Source organism: Nothobranchius furzeri, chromosome 4 (assembly GCF_043380555.1).
Source record: "Nothobranchius furzeri strain GRZ-AD chromosome 4, NfurGRZ-RIMD1, whole genome shotgun sequence".
NCBI lineage: Eukaryota > Metazoa > Chordata > Actinopteri > Cyprinodontiformes > Nothobranchiidae > Nothobranchius > Nothobranchius furzeri.
This window is the reverse complement of record NC_091744.1, coordinates 8088326-8104857: the sequence shown is the minus strand read 5'-3', so window position 1 is coordinate 8104857 and position 16532 is coordinate 8088326. Positions and strand designations below refer to the sequence as shown.

Sequence of the window (16532 nt, the reverse complement as noted above, 5' to 3'; positions counted from 1 at the left end):
ACGGGAACTGAAGGCGATGTCTTCGCATTAAGCTTTGGTTAGGAGGTTCATAAACACATGAGACACCATTTGCCGGTCTACATACCCTGAGCGGAAGTCCCCGTCTAGATCAGGAGGTGTAAAGGTCCAGCTTGACCTTGTGGAGCCGGAGCATGTAGAAGAAGCCACAGCAAACGACCACCCATCCTGGAATACGTCCGGGTCGCGACAATTTGTTGGCGTCTGGTGAGACCCAAGCCTGGGTCTTGATGGTTCAGCTTTTATTATGAAAGGAACTGTTGCCGCAGCTGGAATAGCAACTAATTGAATTTTTCAGCTTGTCGTTGGTTCTTTTCGGTTTAAGAGTATAGTTCAGGATTGGCCACTCTGTCACTTTCTCTGGAACGCTTTGAACTGGCATTAGAGCTGGCGTGGCATAGTTTTATACTTCGGATGTTTTGGTTTATTGTCGAATGAAAAATTACCAGACACCATCAAAACCACGCCTCCGTCAGATCTGTCAGATTCTGATTGGCTCAGTGAAAGTAATGTGTTATGTCTTTTAACGCTACGTGAAATGAGTCCTGTTGGAACATTTAAAGTCATATTTCTTATTATATTCTATAGGATCATAATAAAGTAATTAATATTTTGATTTCACAGATCGGTCACATCTTATTTATTGACTAACACTGATGGATTAGCTTTATTAAGATAAAGTTCTTTGATTAATTAAAAGAAAAAAGTTCATTCTTCATTCTTCTGTTGAGCTGAAAATAAGCAGGTTAGAAGGAATGCATAAGACCCTGAGACCATATCTCATGCAGACTAGTCTTGTGCAGAGGAGGGAAAAAACAGTCATTTCATTCCGTTACAATAACAACAAAGGTACATGCATATACACATAGGCAGTAAGCTATTATTGTAACCATCGACCGCTAAAAACCACGAATAAAAAAGAAAAAAACTTGGGTTCCAACACTATGCAGCATACTGCTAGAGACACAAACATACTATGTTTTTGAATGAGTATTGCACACATACTGAGTATTGCATTGGTGTTTTTGTGTAACAGGATGATGCCAGTGCAGCTTAAACTGAGGAGTTATGCACTCTTACTGCAGAGGGGATGAATGACCTTCGGCAGTGTGCTGTTTTACATCTAGGATGTGTCAGTCTGCCTCTGACGGAGCTGTCCATGGTCTCCAGAGTGGAATGCAGTGGGTGGGAGTTTTTTTTTCTAAAGATGGTGGTCATCTTAAATCAACATACTGTACTCATCTTAGACTTGCCTTTGTGCTTTGTGAGACTCTAATTCATTAAAAATGGGTAAGTATGCAATTTATTTGAATATTTTAAGATTAAAAGTATTTTAAAGTAAACAAAACTGCGGGCTAGGTTAGTGCCGGCGGTTAAGTTTGTGCCGTAAAGCCGTTCCGCATTGTAATGTCTGTTGTAAAGTACTCCACAATGTTGTAAACAGCTGCGGCACTTGAAGATAGGACTGGCGCCTATTTTCGGCGCGGCGCTTCTGGAACACGGTGCTCCGCTTCCCATGTACCTCACTCTCACTGTGGGCAGCAGTAGCTCAACAGGTTGAGCGGGTTGTCCAGTAATCGGAAGGTTGCAGGTTCGATCCAGACAGAGAATTCTGCTGTTGTGTCCTTGGGCAAGACATTTAACCCATTTTGCCGGCTGGTGGTGCTCAGAGGGACTGGTGGCACCTCTGTCAGGGCGCCCCAGGGCAGCTGTGGCTAAATCGTAGCTCATCACCATCAGTGTGTGAATGTGTGTGTGAATGGATGAATGATATACTGTAGTGTAAAGTGCTTTGGAGTCCTTACTCTGAGAGGTGCTATACAAGTGTGGGTCATTTATCATTAACTATAATGGCTTATATTTTAAATGACGGTGTTGGCGTGACTTCAGATGTGTCATACTGGGACATTTTGAGAGAGAAGATAAATATTATGTGTTTGGTATGTAAAAGTTGTGTCATTAAAAGACTGAAAACTGATACCAATATTTTTAGATATTACAGTTTAAAATCAGCTGATACTAATGGTAGACTGATAATTTCAAACATCCCTACTTTTATATTAATCTGAATCAAATTCTTAAAAGTCAATCAATAACTTTAACTAATTTAGCCATTGTTAAATTGCAGAAGCAAAACATCCCTCTTCAGGCTACAAGTGGCCCATGGGCCATCCTTTGGACACCCCAGATGTTTGGCTATTGGCGTCATGCTACTGATGCAGACCCATGAAAGCCACTTTAAGGTCTGGAGCATTGATTTCACTTGAGGTAAATAGCTTTTTTTCATTATTTCTCTGGTCCTGGTTGAGTTGTTCACTCTTGACAGCAGAAACAATCCAGTTAGGTGTGACCTCACGCGCACAAAGAAGCATACAAACAAAGATCTTAATGCGTTTCACCTGGTGACCTTTGGAGGAAGAGGTCTGACTGAAGTAGTGATTGTGTTAGCACACATATTTTTTTATATTCTAACAAAACCAGAAGTGGAAAATTTGCGAAACATGCTGCATCTATGATCCAACTCTTCAAAATAAAAGCAGTAGAATCTTTATTATGACCTGCGTTCACATCACCAGAGTTCTGTACTTATAAAGGTGTTGATTTTTAATAAATATGTTCCTAATATTTATTTAAATACACTCATTTATCTTCTTGACCATTTAAATCTCAGCACGGTCACGAGGAGCTGGTGAGAGGCGGGGGACAACCTGGACAAGTCTTCAGTCCCTTATTTGGGGGGCTGGGAGAGAGGTTGTATGACGTAAAGAGCGGCATTCAATGACTAGAGGAAGCCACAAATCACCGTAAAATACAGCGTTTTTTTAGCGATGGGAGTTTGGAAACGTCTATTCGAAAGCAGCATCGACGCAACTTTTTTTTTTTCTTCCATTCAGCTTCACAAGCAACCCGTCCAGTTTTACACATGCCAGTTGTTTGGCAACGTCTGCCGATGTCATTTCTCACTGAGCTACAACCAATCAATCCAAGTACATTCCCCAGTTCAGATACTCAGTTGATTACTGAAATATTTTCAGAAATGGTCCTTTCAGGGCGGCCTGGTGAAATGGTGACAGGCATAAGACACGAAAGTCCAGTAAAATTGCCCGGATAGTGGCAACGGGCCTATAGAGAAAAGTATCACAATCTCCCACAGGTATGAGGGTATGAGTTACCGTGGCTTTGCGCCGGATGTGAAAGTGGAGTGTAACAAAATAAAGGCTTTTACCAGCAAGCTCCCTTGCATTTCTTGGTTCTTTTTTGTGTTTGAAAAGAACCAAGAAATGCAAGTTGAAAAGATTCACAGAATAAACGTACAGAAGCAGCCCCCTTACAACTGGGAGCAATTCTGCCACGAAGCAGGAGCGAAGGTGTTCCACACTACTGGTCCTGCAGTCACTAAATCATGGAAGAATTGCAACACCACGCGTGATTTCAGAAGTCCACACAATAATAATCAAGGAAGACAACTGCATGTATCCAAAAAGGTCTGGTTTATTTTCGACTCTGAGGGTTTCACAAGAAACGACGTACATTTCTCTGCATGTGCCTTTTACTTTGAAAGTTTCCAAATGTTGTACACTGCTTACCTCCTCCTTGAACCGTCACCTTATCGTGGTGGAGGAGTTTGAGTGCCCTAATGATCCTAGGAGCTATGTTGTCTGGGGCACTTAGTGCCCCTGGTAGGGTCTCCCATGACAAATTGGTCTTAGGTGAAGGGTGAGACAAAGAACGGTTCGAAGGATCTTTCATGGCGGTTAAAACGAAGAGTCGGAGTACCCGGCCCGGAGGGTTACCGGGGTCCCACCCTGGAGCCAGGCCTGGGGTTGGGGCCCGTGAGCGAGCGCCTGGTGGCCGGGCTTTCGCCCATGGGGCCCGGCCGGGCCCAGCCCGAACCGGATACATGGGCTCGTCCAACTGTGGACCCACCACCCGCAGGAGGAACATGAAGGGTCCGGTGCAATGCGAATCGGGTGGCAGACCAAGGCGGGAGCCTTGGCGGTCCAATCCCCGGACAAGAAAACTAGTTTTTGGGACATGGAACGTCACCTCGCTGGCGGGGAAGGAGCCGGAGCTTGTGGCAGAGGTTGAGCGGTACCGGCTAGATATAGTCGGACTCACCTCGACACATTGCATTGGCTCTGGAACCCGAGACCTGGAGAGGGGTTGGACACTCTACTTTGCTGGAGTTGCTCCGGGTGAGAGGCGGAGGGCTGGGGTTGGCTTTTTGTTAGCCCCGAGACTCTCTGCCTGTGTGTTGGGGTTTACCCCGGGGGACAAGAGGGTAGCTTCCTTGCGCCTTCGGGTCGGGGAACGGGTCCTGACTGTTGTTTGTGCTTATGGGCCAAATATCAGTTCAGAGTACCCACCCTTTTTGGAGTCCCTGGGACGAGTGCTAGATAGTGCTCCATCAGGGGACTCCATTGTCCTGCTGGGGGACTTCAATGCTCACGTGGGCAATGACAGCTTGACCTGGAGGGGTGTGATTGGGAGGAACGGCCCACCTAATCTGAACTCGAGCGGTGTTTTGTTATTGGACTTCTGTGCAAGCCGCAGTTTGGCCATAACGAACACCATGTTCGAACATAAGGATGCCCACCGGTACACTTGGTACCAGGGCAGCCTAGGTCACAGGTCGATGATAGATTTTGTAGTCGTATCATCTGACCTGCGGCCGTATGTTTTGGACACCCGAGTGAAGAGAGGGGCGGAGCTGTCAACTGATCACCACCTGGTGGTGAGTTGGATCAGATGGCAAGGGAACATGCCGCGTAGACCTGGCAGACCCAAACGCATAGTGAGGGTCTGCTGGGAACGCCTGGCAGAAGAACCTGTCAAGACGGTCTTCAACTCCCACCTCCGGCAGAGCTTTGACCACGTCCCGAGAGCAGTGGGGGACATTGAGTCCGAGTGGGCCTTGTTCCACTCTGCGATTGTCGAGGCGGCTGTTGCTAGCAGTGGTCGTAAGGTGGCCGGTGCCAGTCGTGGTGGCAACCCCCGTACCCGCTGGTGGACACCAGAGGTTCGGGGAGCCGTCAGGCTGAAGAAGGAGGCCTACAGGGCGTGGCTGGTCTGTGGGTCTCCGGAGGCAGCAGACAGGTACCGGATAGCCAAGCGGGGTGCAGCAGTGGCAGTTGCCGAGGCAAAATCTCGGGCGTGGGAGGAGTTTGGTGAGGCCATGGAGAAAGACTATCGATCGGCTCCAAAGAGGTTCTGGCAAACTGTCCGGCGCCTCAGGAGAGGAAGGCAGCAACTCGCTCACACTGTTTACAGTGGGGATGGGGAGCTGCTGACGTCAACTGAGGCTATAGTCGGACGGTGGAAGGAATACTTTGAGGAGCTCCTCAATCCACCAATGCGCATTCCGAGGAGGAACCAGAGCTGGGAGGCCTGGGGATGGACTGTCCGATCTCGGGGGCAGAAGTTGCTGAGGTAGTCAAACAACTACACAGCGGCGGAGCCCCGGGGGCGGATGAGGTTCGTCCTGGGTATCTCAAGGCTATGGATGTTGTAGGGCTGTCATGGTTGACACGTCTCTACAACATTGCGTGGTCATCGGGGGCAGTTCCTAGGGAGTGGCAGACCGGGGTGGTGGTCCCCATCTTTAAGAAGGGTGACCTGAGGGTGTGTTCCAACTATAGGGGGATCACACTCCTCAGCCTCCCTGGAAAGGTCTACGCAAAGGTACTGGAGAGGAGGGTCCGATCGATAGTTGAATCTCAGATAGAGGAGGAGCAATGTGGTTTTCGTCCTGGCCGTGGAACTGTGGACCAGCTCTATACCCTTGCAAGGGTGATGGAGGGGGCATGGGAGTTTGCCCAACCAATCCACATGTGCTTTGTGGATTTGGAGAAGGCTTATGACCGTGTCCCCAGGGGCACCCTGTGGGGGACGCTCCAGGAGTATGGGGTGGGTGGCTTTCTGTTAAGGGCCATTCAGTCCCTTTACCAGAGGAGCGTGAGTTTGGTCCGCATAGCCGGTAGTAAGTCAGACCTTTTCCCAGTGAGGGTTGGACTCCGCCAGGGCTGCCCTTTGTCACCGGTTCTGTTCATCACTTTTATGGACAGAATTTCTAGACGCAGCCGTGGTGTGGAGTGTGTCGAGTTTGGTGGCAGGAGAATCTCGTCTCTGCTTTTTGCGGATGATGTAGTCCTCCTAGCTTCATCCAGCTCTGACCTTCAGCTCTTGCTGGGTAGGTTCGCGGCCGAATGTGAAGCGGCTGGGATGAGGATCAGCACCTCCAAATCTGAGACCATGGTTCTCGACCGGAAAAGGGTGGCTTGCCACCTCCGGGTCGGGGGAGAGGTCCTACCTCAAGTGGAGGAGTTTAAGTATCACGGGGTCTTGTTCACGAGTGAGGGTAGGAGGGATCGGGAGATTGACAGGCGGATTGGTTCGGCGTCTGCAGTGATGCGGACGCTGAGCCGATCTGTCGTGGGGAAGAGGGAGCTGAGCCAGAAAGCCAGGCTCTCGATTTACCGGTCGATCTACGTCCCAATCCTCACCTATGGTCATGAGCTTTGGGTAATGACCGAAAGAACGAGATCGCGGATACAAGCGGCCGAAATGAGTTTCCTCCATAGGGTGGCCGGGCTCAGCCTTAGAGATAGGGTGAGGAGCTCGGACATTCGGGAGGGACTCGGAGTAGAACCGCTGCTCCTCCGGATCGAAAGGAGCCAGTTGAGGTGGTTTGGGCATCTGGTCAGGATGCCTCCTGGATGCCTCCCCGGGGAGGTGTTTCGGGCATGTCCTGCCGGCAGAAGGCCCCCGGGTCGACCCAGGACACGTTGGAGAGGTTACATCTCCAATCTGGTCCGGGAACGCCTTGGGGTCCTGCCGGAGGAGCTGGTGGACAAGGCCGGGGAGAGGAAGGCCTGGAGCTCCCTAATTGGTATGCTGCCCCCGCGACCCGGACCCGGATAAGCAGAGGAAGACGAAGACGAAGACGAAGTACACTGCTTACATATTCAACTTCTTGTCTGGCCCAATTTAAATTGCAGAGTTTGATGTATTTTGGAAGCATAGAGCGTAAAAAATACAAACACGATGATAGCCTCCCTTTGCTTCTGGGATGCGTCCAAAACGTTACATTTTAGAAGAACCTGTTAACTATAATGGCGGCTAATTGTAGAAGAGTACGTTTGGTGGCCGTTTCATGATGCTTTCATGTCTGTTGGAAAGCCAGAGTTAAGCCCCCTTCAGACAGGCCATGAAAAATGGAAAAGTTCCGGACTCTGTCCGTAAGACCTTTGTGTCTGAATACAAACATCCGGATAACGTGTTCCGGAATTTAACCGGACGAAGCCCCTAGTAACAGGTACGGACTTGTTACGGACAGGGTGGCTGCTTCAGACTGGTGAGGTAGAGTTCCGGACAAGGGTGAGGGGGAGGAGGAGGGGACTGGGGGATGCTGTGCACACCTAGATAGCTCAGTCCTGTAGCATGCGGCGAACCACGGCAGCTCGCCTCCTACGGTACCGCCTAGACGCGCGACGGAGCGCTTCACACCGCTTCAGTGATTCCTTTAACCATTGAGCTTCATCATCCAGGTCTCTTATGCGTCTTCATGTGCGCAGAATTATGCTTAAGCGCCCCGTGATTTTTATCTTGAGAGGCGCTATAGAAATTATATTTTCTTCTTCTTCTTCTTAACATAAGTCTTAACATAATTTCTCCAAACTAAAGTTGTTTCTGCATGCTGCTGCCACCCAGTTGACCCAAAGAATCTGTTATGGCTTGGTTTTAGCACCCCCTAGTGCTCGTTTAGTCAAACACAAGTGAAACGTATATCTGTGCGTTTGTAATTTTACCTTCTTAATCTAACAGCTGAAAGACCTTCCCAGCCTTCATTAGTTTCTATTGGAGTGATTCATCACTAAGTCAAACAAAGCAGCTGTGTTCAACGACCTGGAAGCAGAACCCTGCACCAGGCATGTCAGCTCCACTTTCACTAATGGGCCATGTCCATCTGTACCGGGTCGGCCCGGGCCGGGTAGCGTAGGTTGTTTACATAGCTGGGTGGCCTGGTATTTTTCCGGGCCAACCAAGGCTCATTCTCAGCCCTCTTCTCGAGGGGGTCTGCTTCAGGCCGACCAGGGCCAACACACCCACTGCTGACAGCAAATTCACACCTTCCATTAGAGCAAGCCTCTGATTGGTGGGTAGAATCAGCCCACAAGGGCTTAAGGCAAGGATGTGTGGAATCAACCGGGCCAGGCTGGGGCCGACTGGGGCTACCCGGCCCGGGCCGACTCGGTACAGATGGGAATGGCCCATAAGTCCAACAAGTGGCGGCCCGCCACTCTGAAGTTGCAAGTGTGATATTTTGGCCACAGGGGGCCGTGGGGGTCTGAGTGACATTTCATTAACCATGTAAACAGTCATTTTAGCACATAGTGGTTCAAGAAAATGATTTAAAAATAAGTACAAGTTGCCTTTAAGTTGCAGAAACGAAAAGGATTTCTTGAAAAACATTTGGAGTTAAAAACCTACAAGTGACCTCATCTACATTTAAAATGATCAATGCAATTACTTAAAAATATTCATTAAAATCCTAAACTGTTCCGAGCAGCCAGTTGAGTCTGAATGAAATAAAAGCATAAATTACTTTATCAAATTAGCAAATGGAGAAAAAGCCTATGTCCTAAGCTGATGGAAGCTGGATCTGAAAACAATATTTATTGTTCATTACATCTAGATGCATTTCACTAGAAACTAAAAGATGAAAAAGTAGATATTATGAAATAGAATAAGCCCAGAATCACAGAAAAACAACCTAACAGTTGAGTACTTGCCAATACCGAGTTCTTGTGAAGGCCACTGACTTGAGTCATGGTTCAGATTTACAAGTTTGTTTCACTATGTAAAAAAACACATTATTTGGTCTCTCATCCAATCATAACATGAGCAGTGTCATGTTGGAACTCAACATCATGCTACATAAAAAGGGACAGGTTCTGTGGTATCAGAGTACTTTTACAAGTACTCAGCCATAACAGGACGATGCCTAAAGCTGGTATCGGTGCATCCTTCAAATAAAATGTTTAATAGTTTTATGTATTTGTCCAAACAACTAAGGTTTGGATTTCAAAAAAGGCTTCTAAATATAGAAAAGCTGCAATTCGGGTGTAAAAATCTCATTTACTGTAAATAATCTGAGTTTTACAACTATTTTAATTGTTAACCGAGGAAGCTTTTTCTATTGTTACCATCAGTTTGAGATGTTCAGAATCCAACCAGCAGCTTTCACTTGAGAATCTTTCAGATAAAAGCTAAAGTCAGAATTGATGTATGGCCTCTGATGAGGGAGCAGCGCTGAAAGCGCTTTAAGTGCTATTTCTGCTGCTGTCAGGACACACTTTAATCAGACGTTTGAGTCTGAAGCCAAACTTGGCCGAAAGTGTCGTCTACTCAGTAAAGGAGATTATGGCTTGACCTAAACCCTGTGAGACAAGTTGATCCTGAGGTTATCAGTCATTATACTGTAAAGAGTGAGGGGAAGCTTAGGGTTTCTGTCCTGTGAAAGGGCCGGTTCTTTGGTGTTTGAAACACGCTGAGACTTTTTATAAAAGGAGTTATTGTTCAGGTTAAGTGATTAAAATTAGGTTAGATTAATTCTCTGATGTTAGGCAACTGGAGGGTTGAAGGCACTAAAGCAGAGATGCACAGATTCTGGTTCTGAGAGAAGAAACTGTTTCCATTTCTTTCAAATGATCAGAGTACAAAGCAGCCATTTTCTGAATCGCCTTCTCAGTAGGGTTGATGGGCGCCGGTGTCTCGGTCATCCTGCAAGAGGTGGCAGACACCCTGGACAGATCTCCACACCAGTGGCGGCTGGCCAGTAGAGGGCGATAGGGCGCCGCCCTCCCAGTTTCCCCACTGTTTTTAATTTTTATTTTAAAAAAATAAATAAACAAAATTAACAATAATCACATATTCTAAGTTAATTGTGTGTTTTGTAACAAAAATAAATCATATATATATATATATATATATATATATATATATATATATATATATATATGTATATATATATATATATATGTATATATATATATATATGTTGGTCTCTGCCGGTCTCTGCCGAGCGGTGGAGGCTGTGTGCTGTTTTTCAATCGCCCAAACAGGACGAGACCAGCTGTCCAATTGCTGACAAGAAAATCAAAGGGTAGGAATGGGAATGTATCCAATCAGCGTCGACGTTGTTTCAGAACGTTTCAGAAGCATGATGGGCGATAGAGCTACCGCCAAGGCTTTCGTTGGTGTTCGGTAGAACTCGGAGAGTCTCGACTCCAGCACGTTTTTGGTCGTGACTCGTGACGCGCATGGAGCAGACGCAGACATGGACGCCAGTGACTACAACCAGCACGGATACCGGATCTCAGCAGCCACTGAATTCAGTTCGGTCTCTTCTCCAGTATCCGTTCGAGAGGAGAACTATGGTGGAAAAACTTAATGTCAAAGAGCTTGGACCAGATCAGCCCGACGTAAAGATAAGCCAGCAGGAGAAGGAGAGAGGTAAACTGTACACACGACGCTTCTCCCAAAATTGGTACACCAGGAAGCAGTGGCTAGCTGGATGCAATCACGCTAATGCGTTATTTTGCTTTCTGTGTTTGTTATTCAAAACGGCTGGGATCCACAGAAGGTGGATGTGGAACTTGTGTCTCATTGGGGACTCCATTCATTCTCTGACTGAGGAATGCAGCGCATCAGTGCAGCAGCAGCCAACAAAGAAACGGAGGACGTTTGGACAGGGAGAACAGCAGCTGGGTGCAGAGGTAAGCTGTACATTACATTTCTGTAAACAAGACAATCAGAATCAGAAATCCTTGGTTGTCCCACAAACCGGGACATTTGTTTAATAACATGTTTAATGTGCAATAACTGTAAAAACTAATTTCAACACACATACCTATTTTACATATTTAATCATGTAAATGTGTATTTCAAGTAAATTTGTACATCAATCTGATTCCATTTTACTTGTTACACTTCTGCTGCAGCAAACAAATTTCCCAGCTTTTGGGACAATAAAACATTTCTGATTCTCAATGAGGTGTTTTTACATTTGAAGTAAAAACATCTCATTGAGAACCAGAAATGTGTTATTGTCCCAAAAAGTGGGAAATATGACATTTGTAAGAGGATACTGATGACATTATTTCCTATGAAAGTGTTTCCACTTTCCATAAGTCCTAACAGTGTAAATTTCTGGCATTTTGTCTAAGTGGTGTTTACTACCATTACTGTAACAGTGACCTGTTCATAATTTTTCGTGTTCACTCAAATGTTGAAATTAAACAAAATGTTTTTGTTACTTGCCTCTTGCATTGCCTATTTACCATTTATGGTCGTGTTATTTTATGTGCAATTTAATGCAGTATTTTTCAACCTTGGTCTGCAAGGCAGTTTGCCAATAGTCAGACACACCTGGATTAATCAGTTTGTCCAATGATGTAAGACAGGAATTAAAAGAGCTGTGCTTAATTCGGGAAATAGTGAAGTTGTGCACAAAGCTCAGAAAGCACAAGTTTGTTTAAAAATAAAATAGCACAGCCCCACCAAAAATATTTTTCACCAGCCGCCACTGCTCCACACCATTGCAGACACACACACAGACAACCAATCACAAACCCACTCACACCAATGTAAGGCATAGTCCACCTTTTGGAGCTTCTGGTCATGTTATAGTGTTATTTCCTCATGTAAAACCCAGCCAAAGCATTTTTTTTTTCACGCATGCATTCGGGAAAACCACCCAATGGATAGGTCATGGTGATGAGTACAACCAAAATACTATCCTCTAACTAAATGGTTTTACAGGTTGGTGCGTGAGAGTCATGGGCATAGGGGCAATAATAAAGGCCTGCCATCTCAGTCTCCTCTTCTACGTTTGAGTGGTGTGTGTGTGTGGGTGTCGGTAATCACTAAGTGTGTCACTTCAGCGACCAGGCCAGCGGGAAATTTCCTGGTGCTACAGGTACTGATCATCACTGGAGCTGCTAAATTCAAGGCAGGAAAGGCAAAAATGGCTTCAGCTTAGTCCGTTTTACTGATACTTGCTTTGATAGAAGCTGAGAGTCAGTCACAAGTTCTTTATTGAGATCAGGGGAGGAAGCTCGAGTGAAAATGTGTATCAAAACATCAACATCGATATCAGCCGATGTTAGTCATTTTTTAACATAATGGCATCGGTCCATTGAGTGAAACTGCAGCCGATATTAACAAGCAATTTTTTCTACATCTGGTTTCTGTTTGTGTATCTGTTTCAGAGGGTGTGTGTGTGGTGGTGGTGGTGGTGGTGGTGGGGGGGGGGGGGGGGGGGGGGGTATGTATAATTGTTTGGTCTTATGACAGTGATGGTAATCATCTCAGAGATGGTAATGTGTGAGTTGTGTGTATATAATAATGTAAATACACACAGACTCACACATGCACGTATATATAAATAAAGATCTAGTTTGCACTTTATAGGAATAAATAGAATACAATAGACTTTATTTATCCCACTGTGGGATCAAGATATTAAAAAATGTTGCTAACATATTTTTCTGTCTATACAAAATCTGCTGATTTTAGAAGCATAAATGTCAGCATGTGGCATCAGCAAATATCTGTTATCGGCCATAACAGCGATACTAATATTGAATATCGGTATCGGCCCAATATTTCAGATTGGTCCATCCCCACTGTAGATCAGTCATCTTGCTTAGGTTGAAACCTGTGCCGGTGTGGCCTGACAGACCATGTTTGGTAGCACTCAGATGCAAGCCATCCTTTATATTTGAATATATGCAGAGCAAAATTATTTTTGCTTTATCAACTGACTAGACTAGATTTTAGGCTACATGTTTGGGGCACCGAGCTTCAAAAAATATACACAAAGTTTCAGTTACGGCTAACGTTGTCTTGGTGTTTTTGCACAAGACACCGTTGGGATGTTGGCACAGTGCATCTCCTCGCTATAGGTAACGTCAAGCATCATCACTGAATAGATAACACACTGCAAACAGCACTTGTGGAGGCTGAAGTGATGCAGCAGGAAAGAAAAACAGAACCTAAAGCTGCATCCGGCTGTAAGGTGAGTATGCGTGAGGTTGTGAAGTGATGCATCAGCAAACACGCACTTCACTGTTTGCACTAATATTCAGTTCATGAATTCTTCAGCAGCTGTGGAAGAGAAAAGGAGGACTCATTAGCTGTGAGAACAGCCTGGGAATGTCTGAGTGTCTACCTAATGACCCCAACTCCTTCCAAACCGAATCTAAGCTGGAAATAAATCCACCTTAACAAGCTCTTCCTCTTGGTGCTCACCCCAAGGTGGACATGCGCAGGAACATTTGTGAATTAAAGATAATTTTACACCTGAATCAGCTGCAGTGTTATAGGAAATCATAGGATATTGTTGTTTTAATTGTTTTCCAATTTAGTTCGATCTGGGCTGATAAACAGGATCATTTGTCATGATGTAAAAAATGATCAACATAATAAAGTGAGTGTGAATTAAAGCGATTTTGTTTATTTTTAAATATATAAATATTTCATCCTGGAAATAATCGTCATCAGATGCTTCGACAGCTGATGATCTATTTTTACCATTGATTCTTACAGTGTTGTTCACAACACGCTAATAAAATGTGAAGACGTTACCGAACAGCGGGTCTGCTTCGTCTAATCCCCTCCTGAGCTCAGGGCGGGCCGGCCCGGCCGTCCACAACTTCCCGAAGCCCCACAAACCAGCCGCACCTTCCCGGGACAGCGGAGAAGTCAATTAATCCACATCACCTGGAGCTGAGGCTGCACGCGGAATTAGGAAATCCCGAGGCAGATCAAAAAGGTGCGCTTGTGTTCCTCGCGCAGGTCCCCTGGGTACAGGTGAGCGCGTGATGCGGACGGGAAGTCAGCCATAAGTGCACGCAGTTTAGCGTTACTCGTTAATCTCCTCAATCAACTGTCCCGTCCTTCTGTGACGCTGCCTCCCGTTCTTATCACTGACACACATGTAGGGGCGAGCGTATTTTCATGAATTATAAAACATATGCAAATTTAGAATTAATATACGATTATTTCTGGTTTCTTGAGATCTTTTCAAAACCATAGCTTAGTGTTTTTAATTAAATAGGGTAAAAAAAAATAAACAAACACACAAAATACCCCAATTACTCTTAGACCTTAAATAGGCTTCTGGTGCCCCCTTTTGGCAGAAAGGCGTCACTACAGTGCTATAATAGGTACGTGTTCAGAGGCTAAAACTAATTCTGTCTAAAAATAACATGAAGCAGAGAAGCAAATAAAAAGACAGCATGTCCAATGATTAAATATAATTACTATTTTACGTATATTTTATATCTTTTAAAAACCAAAGAGTCCAAAATGATAGATGGCCTGTATTTGATATTGCGCCTAGAGTTCTGGAACCCCAAAGGTGGGTTACTACACAAACATGTATCAAATACCAAATAAATTATGTAGAGATTTTGTTATATTCGCATATAAAGTTGAAAAGATTAAATACAAGACATTTAAAACAATTATTGTTATAAATAATATAAGGTTGAGTAGGGGGACATTGTGATTTCAAAAGAACTTGGAGCATTAGAAAAACTATGTGAGGTCTCAGAATCATTACTGTTCTGTCAGGTGGTGAATTAATCTAATTCATTTGTTTTGTAAATATAAGTCTGTCTGCTTCAATCAGAACAACCAGTGGTGGAAGAAGTACAAGTAGTACATCATTTGATGAGCTTTGTAAAAGTACATATTAAGGGGGAAAGTAAATACTTAAGGTAAAGTGGAAGACATTTTTGATTTAAGTAAAAGTATTAAATTATGTATTTTCAAATCTACTTAAAAGTTCAAAAGTATAAATATTTAATAACATGTATTGTGGGTGGAGTAGTGTTCTGTTGGACAAGGGATGAGGGAGAAGTACGTATTAGTACTATGTTACATTAAATATAAAACAAGAGGGAGTACAACTTTATAGACTATGATTTTTGAAGGCATAAGTGACAATGATAGCAAAAATAAAACATTTATGTTCTGTCACGTTTGAGCCAGGAGAAGGTCAGGACCCAAGATGCAGAAACCCAGAACGACACAAGTGTTATATTCTGGTCTCATTCATGACAAACTCCAGAATATCTATTTCCCACCCAACGGGGTAGTAAGGTTTATTAACAAGTCTACACCAACATACAGTCTCGGCTGACACCCCATACCGGTGTGTCCTCTAAAAACGCCCGTGCAGCAACACAACACACTGCGGAACCAACCAAGCCAAACAACAATGCACATCATTACATCCCTTCTCTTTTTTTTTCTTTTTGATTTGTCCTTCTTCTTACTAAGGGAGAAACAATATGAAACACTAACAGAACACAAAAACATTCCGCTATTCGAACATATACATGTCTGCAACTGTAGTGGACATGTGTGTCCATAGAACACATAACTTTTCCCCTCAACCAATAAAGACTGTCAAGTCCTCATTATGGAACATAGTCCTTGTACCGAAGTGGTGGAACCACTTTGCGGCCAGACCGTGTCCTGATACCCCCCTGTTACCACGTCAGACTCCAATTCCAATTTTATTCATAAAGCGCATTCAACAAGGCATTACAACCAAACAAGGCGCTGTACACTAAAAATGTTAGTTAATTAAACCGGCGTTATACAATCATGTCGATCAAAGATAAAAGATAAAAAGGAAATACAACAAAATTCCCCAAAACTAACAGCTAAAAATCAATAAGACACAGGGAGAATAAAAAATTAGAAAAAACATTTTAAAAAAGAACCTCAATAGTACGGAAGTCGATATTGTGAATTCCATTTTTTAAACAATGTAGTTGTAAGTGAGGTTCATAATTATGTGGTATACGCTAGGTTGAAGTAGTGAGTTTTCATGCGTGATTTAAAAATGCTACCTGACTCGATCCGCTGCTCACGACTTTCCGACGGATCCATCACTGAGCTGCTCAGTGCCCCAGTGTCTGTCATGGCATTGTCTGGATCCATCACGCCTGCATGTCTCAGGTGCCTCCGATTCCTCCTCAGGACACTCCCAGAATCCAACCGAACCTCATAGGACCTCGGGTCAACAGTCCCAACAACCACTCCCCTGCTCCAAGTGGAGTGGCGGTCCAAAGGCTGAACCCTGACACTGTCCCCAAGCTCAAAGAGTCCATGTCACGTGCTGACCGATCATAGCACTCTTTTTGGCGCTTCTGTTTCATCTGCAACTCCCGCCGGGCAGGAATGACTTTTGGCCTTAGCAGGCTCGTCCTGGTTGGCAAAAGCGTCCGTGTTCTCCTGCTGAGCAGCCTCTGAGCTGGGCTGGTCTCAGGCCTTGTGATGGTGTGTTGCGATGGTCCAGAATCGCCAGATACGGGTCCTGCCCCGCCAGTTTTGCCTTTCGCAGCAGCCTTTTTGCTGTCTTCACCGCTGATTCGGCCTTCCCATTACTCTGAGGGTAACCTGGCGAAGATGTTTTGTGCTGAAAATTCCACAGT

General features: G+C 44.9%; 1 protein-coding gene across 1 annotated transcript in view; it reads right to left on the bottom strand.

Annotated features, from left to right (window-relative positions):
- LOC107390064 (FERM and PDZ domain-containing protein 1) overlaps window positions 1-13999 on the bottom strand; it is an 86100-nt gene extending 72101 nt beyond the window's left edge. The window contains exon 1 of the mRNA XM_015966566.3: window positions 13669-13999. The gene's annotated coding sequence lies outside the window, so the exon portion shown is untranslated. The remainder of the gene's footprint in view (window positions 1-13668) is intronic.
- Between the last annotated feature and the right edge of the window lie 2533 nt (window positions 14000-16532).